Source organism: Miniopterus natalensis, chromosome 2 (assembly GCF_054644295.1).
Source record: "Miniopterus natalensis isolate mMinNat1 chromosome 2, mMinNat1.hap1, whole genome shotgun sequence".
NCBI lineage: Eukaryota > Metazoa > Chordata > Mammalia > Chiroptera > Miniopteridae > Miniopterus > Miniopterus natalensis.
Genome location: NC_142082.1, coordinates 91,420,644 through 91,444,404, shown reverse-complemented (window position 1 = coordinate 91,444,404; position 23,761 = coordinate 91,420,644).

Genomic DNA, 23,761 nt, shown 5'->3' with positions numbered 1-23,761 from the left:
ATATGGGCAGAGGATTTGAATAGACACTACTCCAAAGAAGACATATAGATGGTCAATAGACATGAGAAAAGATGCTGAACATCACTAATCATCAGAGAAATGCAAATTAAAACCACATGTGTTCTTTCCTCACACCTGCCTGAATGACTGTCATCAACAAATAGGTAAACAAGTGTTGTTGAGGATGTGGAGAAAAGGGAACCTTTATGCACTGTTGGTGGGATTGCAGATTGATTTATCCAATATGGAAAACAGATTAAATGTCTCTCAAAACATTAAAAATGTTTTATGACTCAGCTGTCTTATGACTCAGCAATTCTACTTCTGAGTATATATTTGAAGAAACCCAAAACACTAAATCAAAAGAATATAGGTATCATTATTTATAATACCCAAGATATGAAAGCAATACAAGTTCCTATTAATAAATGAGTTAATAAAAAATAAGCTGTGGTACATTTATACAATGGAATATTACTGGGACATATATAAGAATGAAATCTTGCCATTTGTGACAGCAGGGATGAACCTTGAGGGTATTAAGCTAAGTTAAGTAAGTCAGAGAAAGAAATACCGTATGATTCCACTATATGTGCAACCTAAAGAACAAATTAAATGAACAAAAAAATAGAAATGGAAACATAGGTACACAGAACAGACTGTTAATTGACAGAGGGGAGGAGTATCAGGGGTTGGGTGAAAAAGGTGGAGGGATTAAGAACTACAAATATGTAGTTACAAAATAGTCATGGGGATGTAAAGTACAGCAAAGTGAATATAGTCAATAATATTGTAATAACTATGTTTAGTACAGGTGGGTACTTGAAATATTGGGACGGATCACTTTGTAATGTATATTATTGTCTAACCACTATGCTTTAATTCTAAAAGTAAAACTAAATAATATTAACTTCAAACTGTAATCGAAAAATAAAATTTCAAAAAAACATAAAACAACCATGTAACAACTCAAAAGGTGCATCAGAATTCTATGAAGAGTGCTGTTCATAGAACCTACAGGGGCGGTTTCAAACATAGATTTTTATATATCAACACCAACCTACCAAATTAGAATGTCCGTGGGTCAGGATATGAAGTGTTTTTTAAAAGTTTTGCTAGTAGTCCCTGAATAATCCCGGCTCTAAGAGTGGTCCTTTATTTCTCCATTTTATCCTTTGTGCCTTGTTTTAAAATTGCCAAAACAATGAGCAATAAAAATGCCAATTCCAGTGAAAATAGTGGTAATCAAACAAAAGACCTAATATAAACCTACTAATTGTTATTGACTCTGCTTGATTGTGATGTTTTTTGATATTCATTTCCTATTTTACAACTTCAGTGCAGTGTAACACTTAAGGACATTAATCTGGGAGACATATGGCCTGGTTCTAATAGAGGATCAATCACAATACTAGCTTTATGACATAGAAAATTTTTTTCTGCACCTTTTTTTTACAGCTGAAAACCCAGAAATAATATCAGTATTTACTTCATAGAGTCACTGTAAAGTTTAAATTGCTAAATACATGCAAATTGCTATGAAAAACTCCTAGCATATAAAAAGCATTTAAAAATCTGAGTTAGAATTAATAGTATTTTCATTACAGCATTGGAGTTGAGGTTGAAGTGTTGGAAAGATATTAGGTTCAAGTTAAAATAAATTGGGCTCTAGAATATTGCAAATTACTATTTATTTTTATAGATATAAATGTCCTAGTTTAAGTTGATTAGAAGCAAAATAGTCATATGCAAACATGTTGAACAATGAACTATAATATATATATATTTCCAAAATAGTAAAATTGATCATACAATTTTTTAAAAGTAGAGAGACTTTTGTGGATTTCTTTTCTTTCAAGTTGTTTGCTTTAGTCTAGAGAGTCTAAATTTCTCAAAAGAACTTCTTGCCCAAGTGAATATGCCACATAACATGACTTATACATGTGTTTCATACTGTGTAAGATTTTCTTTTCAAAAAAGAGTTAACTGCTTAAATAAATTCCAAAAGGAAGAAGAAATACCATACACATGGTCATGTACTGTATTTCTCATTTGTGTTATTTAATTGCTCTGTATTTGTATCTGGCTTTCACACAGGAAAGTTTGATGCATGGAATTTGCTTCAAAGCTGAAAATAATACTCTCTTCTTCCAGACTTATTCTATACAAGATAATTTTAGAAAAGAAATGTGCAAAAGTCCTTTGTATCAACATATATGGAATCAAGGAGAAAACGATAAAGAGAAAACACTGTCCAAAGAAAACAATGGTGGCTGGGGTCAGACTCTCTATCAGATAAATTTAATGTCATTTAAAGCCACATGTCATCCATTATTTATAATTTTTCAGGGTTTATAGGTGAGTAGGAAAACAAAAAGTAAATTCATTAAGTAGGGCTATTTTAAATTCATATACACATATCAAAAATGTTTTGTTAAGATTTGAAAAAACTTACTCCTTCCCACCCCTCCAAAACAATGCAGGGTACCTGCAATCCCTTAGCTTTAAACCAGTTTTGTGTTTTTTTCCCCTACCCCTTAGTAATGGTGTAAGTTTTTAAACTAAAGATACATAATTACAAAAATATTTCAATATTAGAACTTAAAACTAAATAGAAAAATTAAAATGAGCTTCTTTCTCAATCCCCCCAAAATTAATGTGCAATATTGACTGATGCTAAATTAAATGTCCTTTAAGAGTATCTATCATGACAAATGCTTCCTTAGTTTTCTAATGTCTTCCTCTTTCTCAAAGCTAAAGGCCAGTTGAACACCTCCAAATATAGCTCAAGTGTCTTGAGGGAACTTGCCCAAGAAAGGTGGATGCCAAGCAGGAATTTCTACCATAAATTAAGGCTGTGTCTGAAAAGGCATTACAGTAAGTTAACCATCAACCACACTGCCTGTATGAGGGACTGGAATAATGTGGAGGAGTGTCTAAGAAGAACCTACTAATACATGATACTGAGGAGATAGTTTTGGGATGCCTCCCATGAAAGAAGGCTTCAAGTTAGACCAATGTGCACCAGAGGAGGAAAAGACCCTCAGCTAAGTTAAGGTGTTATCTCTTTTCCTCTAACATCTACTCTCTTCGCCTAGCCCCTGGAGGAACATGGAGGTGGAGCAGCAGAAGGAGGTGCAGGAAGAAACCATTACTGCTAGTCCTTGAGCCTCAGGTCTGGCTGGACAAGTGCAGGAGTTAGTAGGGCTGTGTGAGGAGAAAGAGAATCATTGTATTGGGTATGAGATTAAAACTTGGATGTAGTTTGGGCTAGAAATACTCTCAGTATGTTACCTAAGATATTCTTACTATATAACTTGAAAATAAAAATAAAAATTCCTTGGACATGAAAGTTACTAAAAGCTTATGGAATCTTCCCAAGCTGTCATCCAGGGGCAGGAAGGGAAATATGGTAAAGCATATTTGAGCTGGAGCAGGAGTGGGGGGCGGGGGTAGGAGAGAAGTATTCACTTTCTACTTAAACACCACTAAGTCCAGGCCTTTTAATAAACAAAACATTCATTTATAATAAACCTAATTCATTAATGTAAACTGTTTATTTATTCTCTGGAAAAGCCAAAACAAAGAGCTTAGATGTTTTCATTTAGACTGTCTAATGCACAGATAACTTCTTTAACAAATAAGGAGGTAACATTTTGTTAAAGCCTTCTCTTACCTGCCTTTTTTTTTTTAAAAAAAATCAAGCTCTAACCTAGATTATCCACTCTCCTTTTCACCAGTTTTTTGGAGTTGGAGCAGAAAAAAGAAATTCCAAATTAATTTTTAAATGACAGAATGTAGTATGTAAGAAAAAAACGGGTATCCTTAGAGTTCATGTATTCCTTATATAGAAGTTTATCAGAAGATAGGTTTTGTAGTGCTTCCTATAACCAATTACTTCTAGTAAACAAGTACTTTTGCATTCACTTTTCAAAAATGAAATCTTGCAAAAAAAATATTTGTTAGTAAAAAATTAATGTTCAATAAGGTTATACATATTTTTGATAACCTAGAACTGAATTTTTAGTTTTTTTCTACTACAGCTAAAGGAAAAAAAAAAAGTATTTCCTGCACCATTAGATCATGTCTCACCAGTATTATCAAGGGACTGAAATCTACAGTCTGTATACTCAGACATGCAGAAATATGATTTTCTGTATTTTAAATTACTTACCTCATCTTGGCTCTCAAACTATCTTTCCAAATTTGCCAACCAAAAGTAGCCTAGTGGCTTTATTTGAAAATAGTCTATTTAAAGTAATTACTTGTTTCAAGATTTGTGCCTTCCCTCCAAATTCTTCCTAACATGGTGCCTAGGAGTAATATAAATTTAAATTTCTAATTAGCAAAGGGCAGAAAGTGTCTGGTTGTTAGGACTTCCTAATTGCATGATACAATCTATTTGGTCAGAGCATTGACCTCTGTTTTCATTGTATCTGCTAATATGTACCCCAGCCTGCTTGGTCACTACATACCTTAAAATAATAATCTTACCTGGCCAGGGCCCAGGACTGGAGCAGGTCTGCCTCAGGTCAGTCTGTGTGTGGGTTCTTGACTTTGTGTAGGAAAGATTTCACAACATGAGTCCAGGTGATTTTGGGAGTATGTTTATTAAAGCTGGGGACAGTGAAACAAAGGAAGGACTTAGGGTAGAAGAATCAACAGGAGAGAGACTAGGTGGTGTTCTGCTTTGGCTCCCTACAAGTTATAAGAAATAAGTGAGTCAGGTTGGGCTGCTATTAGCTCACTGAGAAGTGAAGGTGACTCTGACAGAAATGAGCCAAGGCAGGGCTGCTTTTAGCTCACCAGAAAATCAGAGAAAAAGGGAGCCTTGGAGACAGAATCATGAGTAAGGTGTGTTTTTAACCCTTTGAGGTCATTTGTCTACTCCCAGCCACCAAAGCTTTTTCACCGTTCCGGTCGTATGTCTGCTCTCAGCCACCACAGCAAGGAACCGTATGAATCTTAACTCTATTCATTCGTGTATCAGTTCATAATTTCTCTGAAAGCTCTTAAGTGTCTAAGCGACCTTGTCATGAACCAAAACATTGCCCCAACAAATCAGAGATATCAAAACTCAATATAAACAAACACGGTCGTTCCACACTTGCCATGCAAAACACCGTGGTGAGTCAGTCGCCTTTTGAGAGTAAAGAAATCGACAAGCTTAGGAGATACTTCGCAGAATTTCAAATAAAGCTTTACAAATTACGTTTTACGACACCCATGTCCAAATTTAATATGACCGCAAAGGGTTAATGCGCTGATGCATAAAATCAGCTTATAGCGGAGTTTGGGATTATTTTTTGATCTGCTTTACTGTTTTACTTTTGCATAAGGCCTGTCTGGCTTTAATTGGGCTTTAGGTATTTGTTTTTCTGAGTTTTCCTGTCCTTGGGTTTAGCTGGCACAAATGGCATTAACTGGATCTCTGTTCTTTATTTTCCCTACCAGGGTGATTTAAGTTATATATTCTATGGTTAGGAAGGAGAGATATAAACCATTTGCTCTCAAGCATTCTTGGTTTAGGGAAGATAAGGCCTTGTGATTCACTAACTGGCTGTAAGTTGTTCAAATTGTTTGGCCTTTTAAAATTATCTTGTCTCAGTTTCCTTATACCATTTTCTCAGGAATTTTCCTAGCTTCTTACTATCCTGCCTCAATACCACAGGCATGTGACTACTACCACTTAGTCTATTTAGAGTTGGGCTTACATGTGCTTCCAATAATTATGGAATTTTACTTTCTCCCCAGTCCTGAAATGGTCATACATACTGTGGCCTTATTACTCCAAACTCAATTTTCTTATGACAAATGATTCTCTCAGCATTTTCATTTCTTGTCTTCCACTTCCATTTCAGTAGTTAAGGTTCTTTATTATAAGCAACAGAAATAGATTCTTCCTGAATTGAAGGTTGCAGGTGGAAAGAAGAGCTATAAAAGGATTTTGCATGGATTGAAGAAACATTGAGAAGGATATAGAAGCAGGCTTGAGTCTGGGTTTCCAAGAACATTATCCAAAATTCTGCTATAAAACTTACACTTCCCAGTAGAATATAATAGGGCCAATATTCTCACTGATGCAGCTAGAAAAAAAATGGATAAATTATAATAATTATATTTTGAAACTCATTAAAAAGCTACAAAACAAAGAGGACTATGAAAACTAAAATTCCAGTTCTTCCTAAGTGACCTGATAATTTTCAGATGTTTTTGAGCCTGAGGTAAACTTTGTGAGTTTAAGAGAAGGCTGAGTTTCCAGCTTGGATTAGGTAGAAGTATTCTCCAAATGAAAGGGGATCAGTGAAACCTTTGAAGTTCATGTGGACTATAATGATGTACTAGAAAGTAGACTAACTCTGAAATCATAATCTGTTTTCCCTTGGGAAATAGTTTTTGAATTCTGGAGTAGCACAAGAGCAGAATTGTTCTAGGCTATAAACAAAGTAAAATCCCCCACAGACTATGGAAATTAGAAGACAAAAGTCCACTAGACTGTTGCCTCAAGGCCTTTTACTGATTTTGAAGCTACATGTTATGGGAAACCAATAAATTATACTAAAAATGTCTGAAGGGCCCAACTGATTCTCCCAGTTTCTCAAGGTTAATAAGATAGAGACTTGCAAGGCTCTCAATCACAAACATGGGAGGATAATGAAGAGGGTCAAAACATGGCTGAGTCTTACTAAAACTGCAATCCAAAACCAATACAAGTTAATTCTGTGTTGGATTGAGAAAATAGTCTGTCCTATAAACTGCCTAACAGAGTAAAAGAGGTACCATCTTTGGCAGAATTAATATCATCAAACAGACATACTGAATCTGAAAACTATATCTGAAATTAAGATCTAGTCATAAGGCTTTAGCCAGTTCGACTCAGTAGTTAGAGCACCAAGTTCAATTCCAGCCAAAGTCACATACCTCAGTGGTAGGCTCAATCCCAAGACCTGCTAGGGGAGTGTGTGGGAGGCAACCAATCATTGTGTCTCTCTCACATCAATGTTTCTCTCTCCCTCTCTCTATCTGAGAAGGTAATGGAAAAATATCCTCACTGAGGATAAAGTAAAAAGACAAAGTAAAAAATTCTAAAGTAAACTGAAGTCCCTAAGATGATAAAATAAATCAAAACAGAAGTAATATCTGAAGAGATAATAGCCAAGATTTACAAAAACTAATGAATGACAGTCACACAGATTCAAGAAGTTTAGCAAGCCTATAGCAAAATGAATACAAACAAAAACATACCAAGGCTCCTGATAATAAAACTGCTGAAATGCTAATATAGAAAAACTTAAAAACAATTAGAGTAAAAAAAATATACACTACCTCCAGGAAAACACACACACACACACACACACACACACACACACACACACACACACACACACACGAAGACTAACAGCTGATTTTTCAATGAAAGCATGAAACCCTAAAGACAATGAAATGGCATCTTTAAAATGCTGAAAAAAGGAGGATCCGACATGGTGGTGGAGTAGGTGGAAGTTAATCTGATCTCTTCCTGGAACCAAATTAGAAATACAACTGAACAATAAAAAAATCAATGTAAATAACCAAATGAAAATTAACTGAACATAAGCCTTATAACTAAGAATATTCAGAAGCTATGTCAACGGTGGTAAAAAAAAAAAAAAGGAAGACATGAAAAGAAAAAAAAAGAAAAAGGCTGGCCCCACACCCACTCTCTATGCAGCAGTTGAGATTTCATAGAGATATCTCAGCTGAAAAAAAATAACTCTTGATGACCAAGTGGTCCTTTTGTTTGTTTGTTTGTTTTTGTTTAAAATATTACAGATGTCCCTTTTTCTCCCCAATGACCCATTCCACCCCTTCTCATGCCCTTCCCTAGTCCCTCTCCACACCATGTTCCATGTCCTTGGGCTCTACATATATGCATATGAATTCTTTGCTTAATCTCTCCCCCTCCACCAACCCACCCACCCTCCTTTGTCCCTCTGAGATTAATCAGTCTGATCCATGCTTCCACATCATTGAATCTATTCTGTTCATCAGTTTATTAAATTCTTTAGATTCCACATATAAGTGAGATCATGTGATGTTTGTCTTTCTTTGCCTAGTTTATTTCACTTAGCATAATATTCTCCAGGTCCATCCATACTATCCCAAAGGGTACAATGTCCTTCTTCTTTACAGCGGCATAGTATTCCATGGTGTATATGTCCCATAGCTTTTTTATCTACTCATCTACTGATGGGCACTTAGGCTGTTTCCAGAACTTAGCTATTGTAAATTGTGCTGCTATGAACATAGGGGTGCATATATTCTTTCTGATTAGTGTTACAGGATTCTTAGGGTATATTTTTAGAAGTGGGATCACTGGGTCAAAAGGCAGCTCCATTTTTAATTTTTTAAGGAACCTCCATACTGTTTTCCATAGTGGTTGCTCCAGTCTGCATTCCCACCAACAGTATACTAGGGTTCCCCTTTCTCCACATTCTTGCCAGCACAAATCATTTGTTGATGTGTTGAAGGTAGCTATTCTGACACATGTGAAGTGATAACTCATTGTGGTATTAATTTGCATATCTCTGATGATTAGTGACATTGAGCATTTTTTCATATATCTCAGCCATCTGTATGTCCTCTTTGGAGAAGTGTCTATTCAGGTCTTTTGCCCATCTTTTAATTGGATTGTTTGTCTTCCTCTTGCTGAGTAGTATGAGTTTTTGTACACTTTGGAAATTAGCCCCATATTAGATACACCTTGGCAAATATGTTTTCCCAGCCATGGGGTTCCTTTGTATTTTGAGGCTGATTTATTTTGCTCTGCAGAGGCTTTTTAGTTTGATGTTGTCCCATATGTTTACATTTTCTTTTGTTTCTCTTGCCCTAGGAGATGTATTAGTGACAATTCCATATGTGGGATGCCTGTGACTTTACTGCCTATGTTTTCTTCCAGGAATTTTATGGATTTGTGACTGAAATTTATGTGTTTCATCCACTTTAAGTTTATTTTTGTGTATGGTGAAAGTTGGTGGTCTAGTTTCATTTTTTTGCATGTATCTGTCCAATTTTCCAAGCACCACTTATTGAAGAGACTGTCTTTACTCTTGCCTTTATTGTCAAATATTAACTGACCATAATGGAGTGGGTCTATTTCTGGGATACCTGTTCTGTTCCATTGATCTATATATCTGTAGTTGTATCAATACCAGTCTGTTTTGATTATAGTGGCTTTGTAGTATATTTGATGTCTGGTAAAGTGATCCCTCCCACTCCGTTCTTTTTTTCTCAAGATGGCTGCTGCTATTTGAGGTCTTTTTTGGTTTCATATAAATTTTCAAAATGTTTGTTCTAGATATGTGAAATGTGCTGTTGGTATTTTAATAGAAATTGCACTGAATTTATAAATTACTTTGGGTAGTATGGACATTTTAATGATATTAATTCTTCCAATCCATGATCATGCTATATTCTTCCACTTGTTTATATCTTCCTCAATTTCTTTTTTCAGTGTCCCGTAGTTTTCCAAGTACAGGTCTTTTACATCCTAGGTTAAGTTTATTCCTATGTACCTTAATTTTTCAGTTGCAATAGTAAATGGTATTTTTTTTGTTTGTTTCTTTCTCTGAAAGTTCATTGTTGGTGTATAAGAATGCCATTGATTTCCAGATGTTGATTTTGTATCCAGCTACTTTGCCAAATTCATTTAACAAATCTAGTAGTGCTTTGATGGAGTGTTTAGGGTTTTCTATGTACAATATCATGTCATCTGAAAATAATGACAGTTTTACTTCATCTTTTCCAATTCGGAAACCTTTTATGTTTCCTTCCTGTCTGATGGCTGTGGCAATGACATCATTTCCAGTACTATGTTGAATAAGAGTGGTGAAAGTGGACAACCCTGTCTTGTTCCTGTTTTTAGGGGAAATGGTTTTAGTTTTTGGCCATTGAATATGATGTTGGCTGTAGGTTTCTCGTATATGGCCTTTATTATATTGAGGTATGATCCCTCTATTCCCACTTTGCTCAAAGTTATTATCAGAAATGGGTGCTGGGTTTTGTTGAATGATTTTTCTGCATCTATTGATATGATCATATGATTTTGCCCTTTATTTTGTTTATGTGATGTATCTTATTTATTGATTTGTGGATGTTATACCAGCCTTGCATCCCCAGAATAAACACACTTGGTCATGGTGTATGATCTTTTTAATGTATTGCTGGATCTGGCTTGCTAGTATTTTAGTGAGGATTTTAGCATCTATGTTCATCAGGGATAATGGCCGGTAATTTTCTTTCTTTGTAGTATCTTTATCTGGTTTTGGAATTAGGATCATGCTGGCTTCATAAAAAGAGTTTGGGAGTTTTCACTCCTCTTGAAATTTCTGGAATAGTTTGAATAGAATAGGTGTTAACTCTTCTTTGAATGTTTGGTAAAACTCACCTGTAGATCCATCTGGTCCAGGACTTTTGTTTGCTGGGAGTTTTTTGATTACTGCTTCAATGTCATTGGTTGTCATTGACTTATTCAGGTTTTCTGCTTCTTCTTGATTCAGCTTTGGAACACTGTATGCTTCTAGGAATTTGTGTATTTCACCCAGGTTGTCCAGTTTCATGGCATATACTTGCTCAAAGTATTTTCTTACAAAACTTTGTATTTTTGTTGGGTTGGTTGTTATATTGCCTCTTTCATTTCTGATTTTATTTATTTGGATCCTCTCTCTTTGTTTCTTGATGAGTCTGGCTAAAGGTGCATCAATCTTATTTTTATTTTCAAAGAATCAGCTCTTGCTTTCATTGATTATTTTGTATTTTGTTTTAGTCTATGTCATTAATTTCTGCTCTGATCTTTATTATTTCTTTCCTTATACTTCCTTGAGGCTTTTCTTGCTCTTCTTGTTCTAGTTCTTTTAGTTATTGTGTTAGATGGTTCATTAGAGCTTTTTCTTGTTTCTTGAGATAGGCCTGGAATGCTATTACTTTTCCTCTCAGGACTGCTTTCACTGTGTCCCTTAGATTTGGGGTTGTTGTCTGTTCATTTGCATTTTTTTTCCATGAAGTGTTTGATTTTTTTTCTTGATCTCATTGGTAACCCATTCGTTGTTTAATAGCATGCTAGATAACTTCCATGTGATTGAATATTTTGGAGTTTTTTTATAATCATTGATTTCTAGTTTCATGTCATTGTGATGCAAAAAGATGCTTGATATGATTTTAATCTTCTTAAATTTGTAGAGGCTTGCCCCTGCGCCCTAGCATGTGGTCTATTTTTTAGAATGTTTCATGTGCATTTGAGAAATATGTCCATTCTGCTGCTTTGGGATAAAATGTTCTGTAAATGTCAATTAAATCCATTAGGTCTAGTGAGTCATTTAAGTTCTGTGTTTACCTGTTGATTTTTTGTCTTGATGATCTGTCCAATGCTGACAGTGGGGTGTTAAAGTCCCCCATTATGATTGTGTTGCTGTCAATCTCCCCCTTAAAGTCAACCAAAAAATTTGTATATATTAGGTGCTGCTATATTGGGTGCATAACTGTTTATAAGGAATTTTTCCTCCTGTTGGCTTGGTCCCTTTAGTATTATGAAGTGACCATCTTTGTCTCTTGTTATTGTCTTTATTTTGAAGTCTATTTTGGCAGAAATAAGAATTGCTACTCCAACTTTTTTTTGGTTTCCATTTGCATGCGATATTTTATTCCATCCCTTCATTTTTAGCCTGCGTGAATCTTTTGCTTTCAGGTGGGTCTCTTGTAGACAGCATATATTTGGGTCCTGTTTTCTTATCCATTGAGCTATTCTATGTCTTTTGATTGGACCATTTATTCCATTTACATTTAAGGTTACTATTGATATATCCTTATTTAATGCCATTTTCCCCTTTAATGCTAATGTACTTCTCTCTCACTATTCTTTTTTTTCTTAGAGCTGTCCTTTTAGCATTTCTTGCAATGCTGGTTTGGTGATACTGAACTCCTTTAGCCTTCTTTTGTCTGGGAAGCTATTTTTTTACCTTCCATTTTAAATGATAGCTTTGCTAGATAAAGTAATCTTGGTTGCATGTTCTTGCTTTTCATTCTTTGAGAACTTCATGCCACTCCCTTCTGGTCTGAGAGTTTTTGTTGAGAGATCTGATGTCAGCCTTATGGGGGTTCTCTTGTAGGTCACTGCTTGTCTCTCTCTTGTAGCCCTTAATATTCTCTCTTTGTCCTTGACATTTGCCATTTTAATTGTGATGTGTTTTGGAGCGGGTCGCATTGGGTCCCTCTTGTTTGAAACCCTCTGTGCTTCCTGAACTTGTGTGGCTCTCTCCCTTTCCAGCATAAGGAAGTTTTCTGTCATTATTTCCTCTACCAAGTTCTTTATCCCTTGATCTTTTTCCTCCTCTTCTGGCACCCCAATGATGTAATTTTTGTTTCACTTCATGTGTATCTAAAGCTCCCTTAGACTGTCCTCATGCTTTTTAAGTGATTTTTCTTTTTGCTGCTGTTATTGAGTGATTGTCCACCTCATCTTCTAAGTCACTTATTCTATCCTCTGCTTCATTGAGCCTGCTTTTAATTCCCTCCATTGTATTCTTGATATCAGATATAGTATTCTTTATTTCTGCCTGATTCTTATTTATAATATTTATCTTTTTTTAATGTTTTCACTAAGTCCCTGTACCTTTCCCTTAAGTGTGTTTTTGTTCTTATTAATTTTCTTGAGCATCTTTATAACCATTACTCTGAACTCTTTTTCTGATATCTTGCTTACCTCCATTTCCTCAAGGTCTTTTTCTGGCAATTTTTCCTTTTCTTTAGTTTGGGTGTTGTTTCTTCGTCTTCCCCTTTTGCTGCCTCTTAGTGTTTATATCTGAATATTAGGTATATTTGCTCTATCACAGTCTTGTGGGGTGGTAGTGCATGTCCACTGGAGTCCGGATGTATGTTTTTCTTATACTTCTGAGCTTTTTGCTCTAGGTGTGTCCCTTTCGTGGGTGTCCCTTTTGTAGTTTCTTTGGACTCTCCTGTTATAATTGAGTCTAGATTGTTTTTGACCCTTTCTTTGGAGGACTGCACACTGAAATTGGCTAACTGCATGTCTCAGCCCCAACCATGTCTTGTGAACTATTGTACTGATGCTGGCAAGGCAAGACAATACACAACTAAACTGCCGGGAAACATGCAGTATCTTACAAAATATCTTGACAATCACAGTGAAAATATCCCAAGTGAAAATAGAATTGGGACAGTGAAGTGAGAACACAAATTCTAAGGCAAGAAAAAAAAAAAGATAAAAGATAAAAAAAATTAAAGAGAGAAAAAAAATAGTGAGAGAGAAAAGGATATTATTGTTAATAGTAACAAAAAATAAAAAATAATAAAAACTGAAATAAAGAGTAAAAAATAGAGAAACTACTGGGAGATAAAAGTGGGAGAGAAAATATTCTGAATGAAGTGTGAACAAAAAATTAAGGGTAGAGCATAGAAATAGGAAAATGTTTGAAAATGAAAATACGCCCGGCAGGGCATGGCTCAGCAGTTAAGCATCGACCTAGGATCCAGGTGATAAGGGTTCAATTCCCGGTCAGGGCACATGCCCAGGTTGCAGGCTGCAGCCGATCAATGACTCTCTCATCATTGATGTTTCTATCTCTCTCTCTCCCTCTCCTTTCCTCTCTCTGAAATCAATAAAGATATATTAAAAAAAAAAAGAAAGAAAATGAAAATACTATCAAGGGACAAACAGAAACAAACAATCAAACCAAAAAACAAGAATACAGCAGGGAGAAAAAAAAAGAAAGAAAAAGTTATGCCAATGGAATGAGAAGAGAATGAGATAAAGCAAGGGGAGAGAGGGAGTCTAATACAAGATATGGGGGAAACAACAGAGAAAAGCAGTAAAATTTTTGGTTATAATGCTAATGTCCTAGCAATTAAGAAAAGAATATCAAGAAATTCTTGATAGTAGAACAAAAGACAAAACAACAAAACAATCCAAAAACAACAACCAAAAAAAAAAAAAACCAAGCAAAACAAAAGAAATTTAAAAAATTTTAATATGAAAATAATATTTAAAAATTAAAAAAAAATTTTGTTTCTTTTCCCTCTTTTTCTTAAGAAAAAAAAAGTCAATCAGGTGGGTTTCATCTGTGCAAGTTATGTTGTCTGATGCTTACTGTTTTTTATGCTCTCAGGGGACTGTGCCCTGCTGGGGCACAGCAAGCTGGGTCTTCAGCAAGCTGAACCAACCCCTTTCTTTTTGGGAGTGTGCTCCTAGCCTGCAGGAGAGGTAGGCATGCTTCACCCCTCGTTTTCCAGACCTCATTGGCTGATAGCACAGGTTTAGTTAATTTCAAACTCTCCACAATGCAGATATAAATTTGAGCTTTCACTCTTCTGTCTCCTCAGTGCAAACCCTGAATATGGACACCCCTTCAGAGATTGAAAACTCAAAAATGTACAAAGCAACACCCAAGCACAGATTCTATACTGCAAGGTCCCGCTGCCCCCTTGCCTAGGCACCAAGCATGAGGGGTCAGTAAGTTGGCCCCACAGAGCTCCCCTGAACAACTGATTTCAGTAAAGTTGGGGCAGCTCCTTGTGACCATTAAGGCACCCCTGGGGGGGGGGGTCAAAGATCCCAGAATCACTTCTCAGGGAGCTCAGGTGGCTGGCAACCTGATTCACCCCAGAGGCAGCTCCAGTCCATCTCTGTCCATGGGGTAGGCTCTCTTCCACTTCCCCATGCCACACAGATCAAATGCTTTCTGGGGTTCTACACAATGCCTTACAGGAAGGCAAAGGTTCTCTGTATGTGGCTGCTTAGTGCAGCCCTCTGGCCCCTTTCTATTCAGGAGCCACACTCTGTGGGACAACCTTTCTTATGCTCAGCACCTGCTGTGAAAGACACCTGTGGTGGTTGCCTTTAGAAGCTTTGTTTCACTAGGAAGGTGCAGTCTCCTCCTCTGAGGCACACTGTTCCCTTGGGTCCCTCTGCCCTCCATGTGGAGCTTGCTTTCCCTTCTTCTCTGCTCAGGTATTGAGATCCCAGCTTTTGGATGCCAGTCCACACTCCCAAGGGGAGGGAGCTTTGCAGCCTCTAGCCCTAGGCCCTTAGAGCCTAGCATAGGATTCAGGGGGGCACTCTCCCTTTCTAAAACCCCCCTTTCTTACCAGACTCTGATGTTTCTTCAGTGCTCCCTCCTCAATATATGTCTACTCAGGTATATTTCTCTGTTTTTTCCAAGGTGGTTACACTATATTTTAGTGGTATATTGAGTTTGTGGCTGGTAGCAAGGGTGCTCTGCTTCTTGTCACAGTGCCGCCCTCTTCTCCCCTCGACAATATATGTTTTAGACTTATTGTTCCCAGAAAAATTTTGATGGACAAGGCTGCCAAGTGTCTATTTGATGTATTTATTTGAAATGTTTCATAATTCAAATATTAAGTACTTAGAAAAGAATTAGAAATTAGGAAATGCTATTATAAAACATACATTTGTCCTGGCAAAATAAATGATTACTGCTTGAATATCTTTCTACTATGAATAATTTATTCTTCACATAATTACAATGATGTTACTTACCTAAGTGATTAACAGCTTCTGTCAGTTAGTCATAATTGCTTTTCATGTCACTATGTAGACTTCCTAAGCCAGCCTGTAAAATAGTTGGATAGTTATCAAGTGCCTGTTCCATAGTTTACTTAACTATTCTTATATTTATGATCATTTAGACAGAGACTTCAACTTTCTGCATATAATGTCCATAAGTCTTTGCCTGTATTAACATTATTTTATTGAAATAAATTTATAAAATTAGTGGATATTTTAACAGTTTGATTCATGTTGCCAAATCACTTTCTTCCGGGCAGTATTTTCTAATAACACTAATATATATAGTTTATTTTTTTTGCAAGTTATTTGTTCATGTCACTTTACAATTAGGCTTTTAGTAATTTTTCTCAATAACTCATAGGTTATTTATGTGATAAAAATGTAAATACTTGCTACAAATACATTTCCTAATCTGTTGTTTATCTTATAATTTTGGTAGTAGTTTTTGCTTTGCAGAGAAATTTTAATATTTATATCTAGTCAAATCTTTGTTATTGAATTTATTGGGGTGACATTGGTTAATAACATTATAAAGGTTTCAGGTATATAGTATACAGTTCTACAATACATCATCTGTATATTGTACTGTATGTTTACCACCCCAAGTCAGCTCTGTTTGTGTTTTTTTTCTTCTATGTAATATTTTCCCCATCAACTTTGTGAAAACTCCTCAAGGAGGGTTGATTACTATTGTGCTATCTTTTAATTTTTCTAGTTTGATTTTGGAAAATACTCTCTATTACTGCATGGTGTTGAGTTGAAGGGGTAATATTTTTTCCATTAAATTACTAATCAATTATTCCACCTCGATTTGCTCTATAATTGTTTCTATTCAATGATTTTATGATGACATCCTTTTTATTCATAAAATTTTTACATACAAAATAACTTGTTTCTGTGCTATTAATGATTTTTATTATTATAACTGTCTGTCTATTCTTATACTAGTATTAAAATGTTTCTAAAATCTATCTGAAAACAAATGAGGTAAAAACTCCCCAGGAATTGGGTTTATTTGACCTTCCACTCATTCTGATTTTATGCCTAGAACACTGCCTTGCATCAGATGGGCACTCAGTAAATATTAGTTAGTAATTTAATGAATGAAAAATAAGTCCAATAGAGTGTAATAAAGTTAACATGATTTTGAAACTTTTAGAATAACTATGAATGATGTTTTCACAATACATCTCTGGGTTGATTTCCCAATAATCTAGAGATTAAATTCTGAAGAGAACATGGGTGATGACAATCTGTGATTACTAGCTAACAGTGGACTTGTGGTAGATAGGGACAAATTTGTCACCCTTTTGCATGATTTGAGGTTTTTAACCTGTATTATTTACTGGTGGAGGCCACTGTCTTTACCTACAGGTGTCAGTGGCAAGAATACTTGAAATTGTAGTACATCTATTTGTGAAAATTTTCATGATTTTCCCTAAAAAATGTTTCATGGAACATTGTTAGTAGTATATACAGCATTTCAGGACAGTATTTGAGATATCTAAAACTTGGGACAGATGCAGTTATGTTAAGAAACTTTAACCACAAGAAAATCCCATATTACACACCTAATGTTACATATGTAGGCAAATTTCTGGGTAACCTTTGGAAGTCATAAATAAATAACAACTTTCCTCTTAGTGACATGTAAAACCTGTAGTTTTTTCTTATTTTTTTTTATGGTGATGTCACATTTTAAATTTTGGGAATGTTTTCATTTTAGCACTCCTTATAAAACTGGTAATTCTGTCAGTTTCTCTTGGTCTATCTAGAACTTACACTAAATCTATCTTCAAAAAAATTCCATATTATGTCATGGTCATGAGATACTCATCTAACAAAGAATGATAACTTTAGGACCTGCTGCCAGTTGCTCATATATTTGAAGTGAGAGAAAACTAATGAATTTGAAGTTAAAGATGGTAAATTAAGTAAGTGTAATGAAGTTTCACATAACAAACTTATTTTACTTTTAGAAGGCAATTCATTATTGTTCTTGATATTTAATATTTACCTTAAGAGATGAAGCAGTAAGGTCCCAATTTGAAAGTATAGCACAGAGGTAAATTAGAATACATTAAGGAGACTTTATTTACAAAGGGGGTATTTTATTTATTTATTATTTATTTATTTTCAGAACATCATGACAATCAGGTTTTTTTTTATTGCTTTGTTACACCTGTATTTATACTACTTGATTTTGTTGCTGGTTAAACAATGTGATATTATGCTATGTTCTGCTTTCTGTTTTGACCTTTCACAGTTAATGAATATACCTTCTTATCTGACCTTTTAAAGAATTTACATCTGTTTAGGTATGTTAATTTTTGTCTTAACTACTGTTTTATTTATATTTTGAAGTTACTATTTTATTGCTCTACCACATAGTTAAAAGGAGAATAACTAAGCCAGCTTTTCTTTTCTTTTTTTAAATTTTATTTTTGTTTAAAATATTACATATGTCCCTTTTTCTCCCTAATGACCCGTTCCACCCTGTCCCATCCCTCTCCCCAATCCCTCTCCCCACCATTGTCCGTGTCCTTGGGCTGTGCATATATGCATATAAATTCTTTGGTTACTCTTTCCCCCTCCCTCTGACATTTGTCAGTCTCATCTATGCTTCCATGTCATTGAATCTATTCTGTTCATCAGCTTATTAAGTTCTTTAGATTCCACGTATAAGCGAGATCATGTGATGTCTGTCTTTCTCTGCCTGGCTTATTTCACTTAGCATAATATTCTCCAGGTCCATTCATACTGTCCCAAAGGGTACGAGAATCTTCTTCTTTACAGCTACGTAGTATTCCATGGTGTAAATGTCCTACAGTTTTTTTTATCCACTAATCTACTGATGGGCACTTGGGCTGTCTCCAGATCTTAGCTATTGTAAATTGTGCTGCTACAAACATAGGGGTGCATAAGTTCTTTGTGATTGGTGTTTCAGGTTCCTTAGTATATATTCCTAGAAGTAGGGTCACTGGGTCAAATGGAAGTTCCATTTTTAATTATTTTTGGAAAATCCATACTGTTTTCCATAGTAGATGCATTCCCATCAGCAGTGAACTTGGGTTCCCTTTTCTCCACACCCTTGTCAGCACCTGTCCTTTTTTGAACTGTTGATAGTGGCTGTTCTGGCAGATGTGAGATGATAGCTCATTGTGGCATTAATTTACATCTATCTGATGATTAGTTACTTTAAGCACTTTTTCATATGTCTCTTGGTCATCTGTGTGTCCTCTTTGTAGAAGTTTCTATTTAGGTCCTTTGCTCACTTTTTAATTGGATTGTTTTCCTTCCTTGTTAAGTTACATGAGTTCCTTATGTATTTTGGAGATTAACCCTTTATCAGATATGTCATTGGCAAATACATTCTCCCATACAGTGGGCTCCCTTTGCATTTTGTTGGTGATTTCTTTGCTGTGCAGAAGCTTTTTATCTTGATGCATTCCCATTTGTTTATTTTTTCCTTTGTTCCTCTTGCCCTAGAAGATGTACTGGCAAACTTACTGCTATGAGAGGTGTCTGAGATTTTGCTGCCTATGTTTTCTTCTAGCATATTTATGGTTTCACATCTTACATTTAAGTCTTTTATCCATTTTGGGCTTATTTTTGTGTATGGTGTAACTTGGTGGGTTGATGGTCTAGTTTCAATTTTTTGTATGTACCTGTCCAATTTTCCCATCACCATTTTTTGAAGAGACTGCCTTTACTCCATTGTATGCTCTTATCTCCTTTGTCAAATATTAATTGGCTTATTATCATGGGTTGATTTCTAAGGTCTCTTTCTATTCCATTGGTCTATATTCCTATCTTGTGCCAGGACCAGACTGTTTTGATTAAATTGGCTTTGTATTATAACTTGATACCTGTATTGTGATCCCTCCAACTTTGTTCTTTTTTCTTGAGATTGTCGTGACTATTTGGGGTCTTTTTTGGTTCCATATAAATTTTTGAAGTTTTTGTTCTAGATTTGTGAAATATATCCTTGGTATTTTAATAGGGATTGCATTGAATCTGCTTTGGATAGTAAGGATATTTTAATGATCTTAATTCTTCCAATCTGTAAACACAGTATATTTTTCCACTTGTTCATATCTTCTTATATCAATTTTTTCAACTTCTTGTAGTTTTCTGAGTACAGGTCTTTTACCTCCTTGGATAAGTTTATTCCTAAGTATCTTAGTGGTTTTTTTGCAATGGTAAATGAGGGTTTTTTTTTGTTTCTTTTTCTGAGAGTTCATTATTGTGTATAAAACTGACATTGATTTCTGGGTGTTAATTTTGTATCCTGCTACCTTGCTGAATTAATTTAGTACAGTTTTTTGATGGAGTCTTAGGAATTTCTATGTACAATATCATGCCATCTACAAATAACGACAGTTTTACTTCTTCCTTTCCAATTTGGATGCCTTTTACTCTTTCTTCTTGTCTGATCACTGTGGCTAGGACTTCCAGTACTATGTTGATAAGAGTGGTGAAAATGGACATCCCTGTCCTGTTCCTATTCTTTGGGGAAATGCTTATAGTTTTTGCCCATTGAGTATGATGTTGGCTGTAGGTTTGTCATATATGGGCTTTATTATGTTGAGATATCATGCTTCTATTCCCACTTTCTTGAGAGTTTTTATAAAAAAATGTTTTATATTTTGTCAAATGCTTTTATTGCACCTATTGTTATGATCATCTGATTTTTGTCTTTCAATTTATGTGATGTAACACATTTTTATTTGTAAATATTGTCCCAGCCTTGCATCCTTGGAATGAATCCCACCTGGTCATGATGCATGATCTTTCTAATATATTGATGGATCTGATTTGCTAACATTTTTTTGAGGATTTTAGCATCTAAGTTCATCAGGGATATTAGCCTATAATTCTCTTGTTTGTAGTGTCTTTGTCTGGTTTTGAAATTAGACTAATCCTGGCTAGATAAATAGAGTTTGGAAGTTATACTTTCTCTTGAATTTTTTGGAAAAATTTGAGGATAGCTGTTAGTTCTTTTTGAATGTTTGGTAAAATTGACTTGTGAAGCTGTCCAGACCAGGGCTTTTGTGTGCAGGGAGTATTTTTTATTTTTATTTTTTATTACTGCTTCAACTTCATGAGTAGTTATTGGCCTATTCAGGTTCTTTGATTCTTCCTGAGTGAGTTACGAAAGGTTGTATTTTTCTAAGAATTTGTCTATTTTGTCCAGATTGTCCATCTTGGTGGCTTATGGTTTTTCATAGTTTTTCTTATAATCCTTTTTATTTCTGTTGGGTCAATTGTTACTTCACTTGTTTCATATATGATTTTGTGTATTTTGGTCTTCTCTCTTTGTTTTTAGATGAGTCTGGCTGAAGGTTCATCAATCTTCATCTTTTCAAAAAACCAAGTTCTTGGATTCATCAATATTTTGTTTTTGTTTTTTTAGTCTCTATATCATTTATTTCTGCTCTGATTTTTATTATTTTTTTCCTTCTACTTACTCTGGGCTTTTCTTGCTGTTCTCTTTCTAAGTTTTTAAATAGTCAGGTTAGATAGTTTATTAGAAGTTTTTCTAGTTTTTTCTCAGGTAGGCCTGTAGTGCTATGAGCTTTCCTTTCAGGACTGCTTTCTTTGTGTCCCGTAGATTTTGTGGTGTTGTGTGTTCATTTTCATTTATTTCCAGGAAGTTTTTTATATCTGCTTTGATCTCATTGGTAACCCATTCATTGTTTAATAGCATGCTATTTAGGTTCCATGTGTTTGAATGTTTTTTAGTGTTTTTATTGTAGTTGACTTCCAATTTAATGCCACTGTGGTCCAAGAAGATACTTGATATGATTTCAATCTTTTTGAACTTGTAGAGACTTGTTTATGTCCTAACATGTCATCTGTCTTTGAGAATGTCCCATGAGAACTTGAGAAGAATGTTTATTCTGCAGCTTTGTGGTGGAATGTTTTATAAATATCAATTAAATCCATCTGATCTAGTGTGTCATTTAGGGTCACCCTTTCCTTGCTGATTTTATTGTCTGGAAGACCTATCCAGTGATGTCTGTGGTGTGTTAAAGTCTGCTGCAGTGACTATATTGCTGATGATCTATTCCTTAAGTATTCCAGAAGCTTCTTTAAAAATAAATTTAGAGGTTCCTATACTTGGTGCATATCTGGATATCATGGTTATATCCTCTTGTTGGATCAATACCTTTGGTATCATGTATTAACCTTCCTTGTCTTTCATTATGGTCTTCATTTTGAAGTCAATTTTGTTAGATATGAGTAATGCTATCTTTGCTTTTTCTTTGTTTCCAATTGCATTGAATATTTTTTCCACCCCTTCAGTTTCATTCTGTGTGAATCTTTTGTTCTGTGGTGGGTCTCTTGTAGACTACATATATTTGCATAGTTTTTCTTATCCACTCATCTACTCTATGGCTTTTGGTTGGTGCATTTGATCCACTTCAATTTAAGATTATTATTGACAGGTACTTATCTATTGTTATTTAAACTCTTTTTTAAAAAATTTATATTTATTATTGAAAGTATTTCAGATGTCCCTTTTTCCCCCCCATTGCTACCCTCCACCCCTCATCCATGCCAACCCCAGGTCTTCTCCATAACAATATCTGTGTCCATGGGTTATGCTTATAAACATATGTTTTTGATTAATCTCTCCACACCCACACATTCACCCCACCTTCCCTCTGAGATCCCTCAGTCTGTTCCATGCTTGTATGTCTCTGGATCTATTTTGTTCATCAGTTAATTTTGTTTATTACATTCCACATATGTGTGACATCATGTGGTGCTTGTCTTTCTCTGACTGGCTTATATCACTTAGCATAATATGCTCTAGTCCTTCCATGCTGTCCAAAGGGTAAGAGATGCTGCTTTTTCATAGCTGCTTCCATGCTATAAATGTACCACAGCTTTTTTATTCACTCATCTACTTCTGGGCACTTGGACTGTTTCCAGATTTTAGCTATTGTAAATTGCACTGCTATGAACATAGGGGTGCATAAGTTCTTTCTGATTGATGTTTCAGATTTCTTAGGATATATTCCTAGAAGTGGGATCACTAGGTCAAATGACAGCTCAATTTTAAATTTTTTGAAGAAAATCCATACTGCTTTTCATAGTGGCTCCACCATTCTGAATGCCCACTTGCAGTGTACCAGGGTTCCCCTTTCTCCATATCCTCACCAGCCCATGTCATTTGTTGATTTGTTAATGGTAGTCATTCTGACAGGTGTGAAGTGATACCTCATTGTGGTTTTAATTTGCATCTCTGATGATTAGTGACTTTGAGCATTTTTTCATATGTCTCTTGGCCATGTGAAAGTCTTCTTTGGAGAAGTGTCTATTTAGGTCCTTTGCTCATTTTTTAATTGGATTGTTTGTCTTCCTTTTGTTAAGTTGTATGTGTTCCTTATATGTTTTGGATATTAACCTTTTATCAGATGTGTCATTGGCAAATATGTTCTCCCACACAGTGAGCCCCCTTTTTGTTTTGTTGGTGGTTTCTCTTGCTGTACAGAAGCTTTTTATTTGATGTAGTCCCATTTGTTTATTTTCCCTTTTGTTTCTCTTGCTCTAGGAGATGTATCGACAAACATTGCTATGAGAGATGTCTGAGATTTTGCTGCCTGTTTTCTTCCAATATTTTAATGGCTTCAAGACTTACATTTAAGTTTTTTTTACCCATTTTGAATTTATTTTTGTGTATGGTGAAAGTTGGTGGTCTAGTTTTAGTTTTTTGTATGTACCTGTCCAATTTTCCCAACACTATTTGTTGAATAGACTGTCTTTACTCCATTGTATGTTCTTGCCTCTTTTGTCAGATATTAATTGAGTGTAATGGCTTTGGTCAATTTCTGGCTTCTCTGTGCTGTTTCACTGATCTATATGTCTGTTCTTGTGCCAGTAACAGGCTGTTTTGATGACAGTTTCTTTGTAGTATAACTTGATGTTTGGTATTGCGATCCCTCCAACTTTATTCTTCTTTCTCAACATTAATGAGTATATTCATTGTCTTTTTTGGTTCCATATAAATTTTTGAAGTGTTTGTTCTTGATCTATGAAATATGCTATTCATGTTTTAATAGGATTGCATTGGTTTTATAGATTGCTTTGGGTAGTTGGACATTTTAATGATGTTAATTCTTCCAGTTCATTAACATGGTATATCCTTCACATTTTTATATCTTCCTCTAT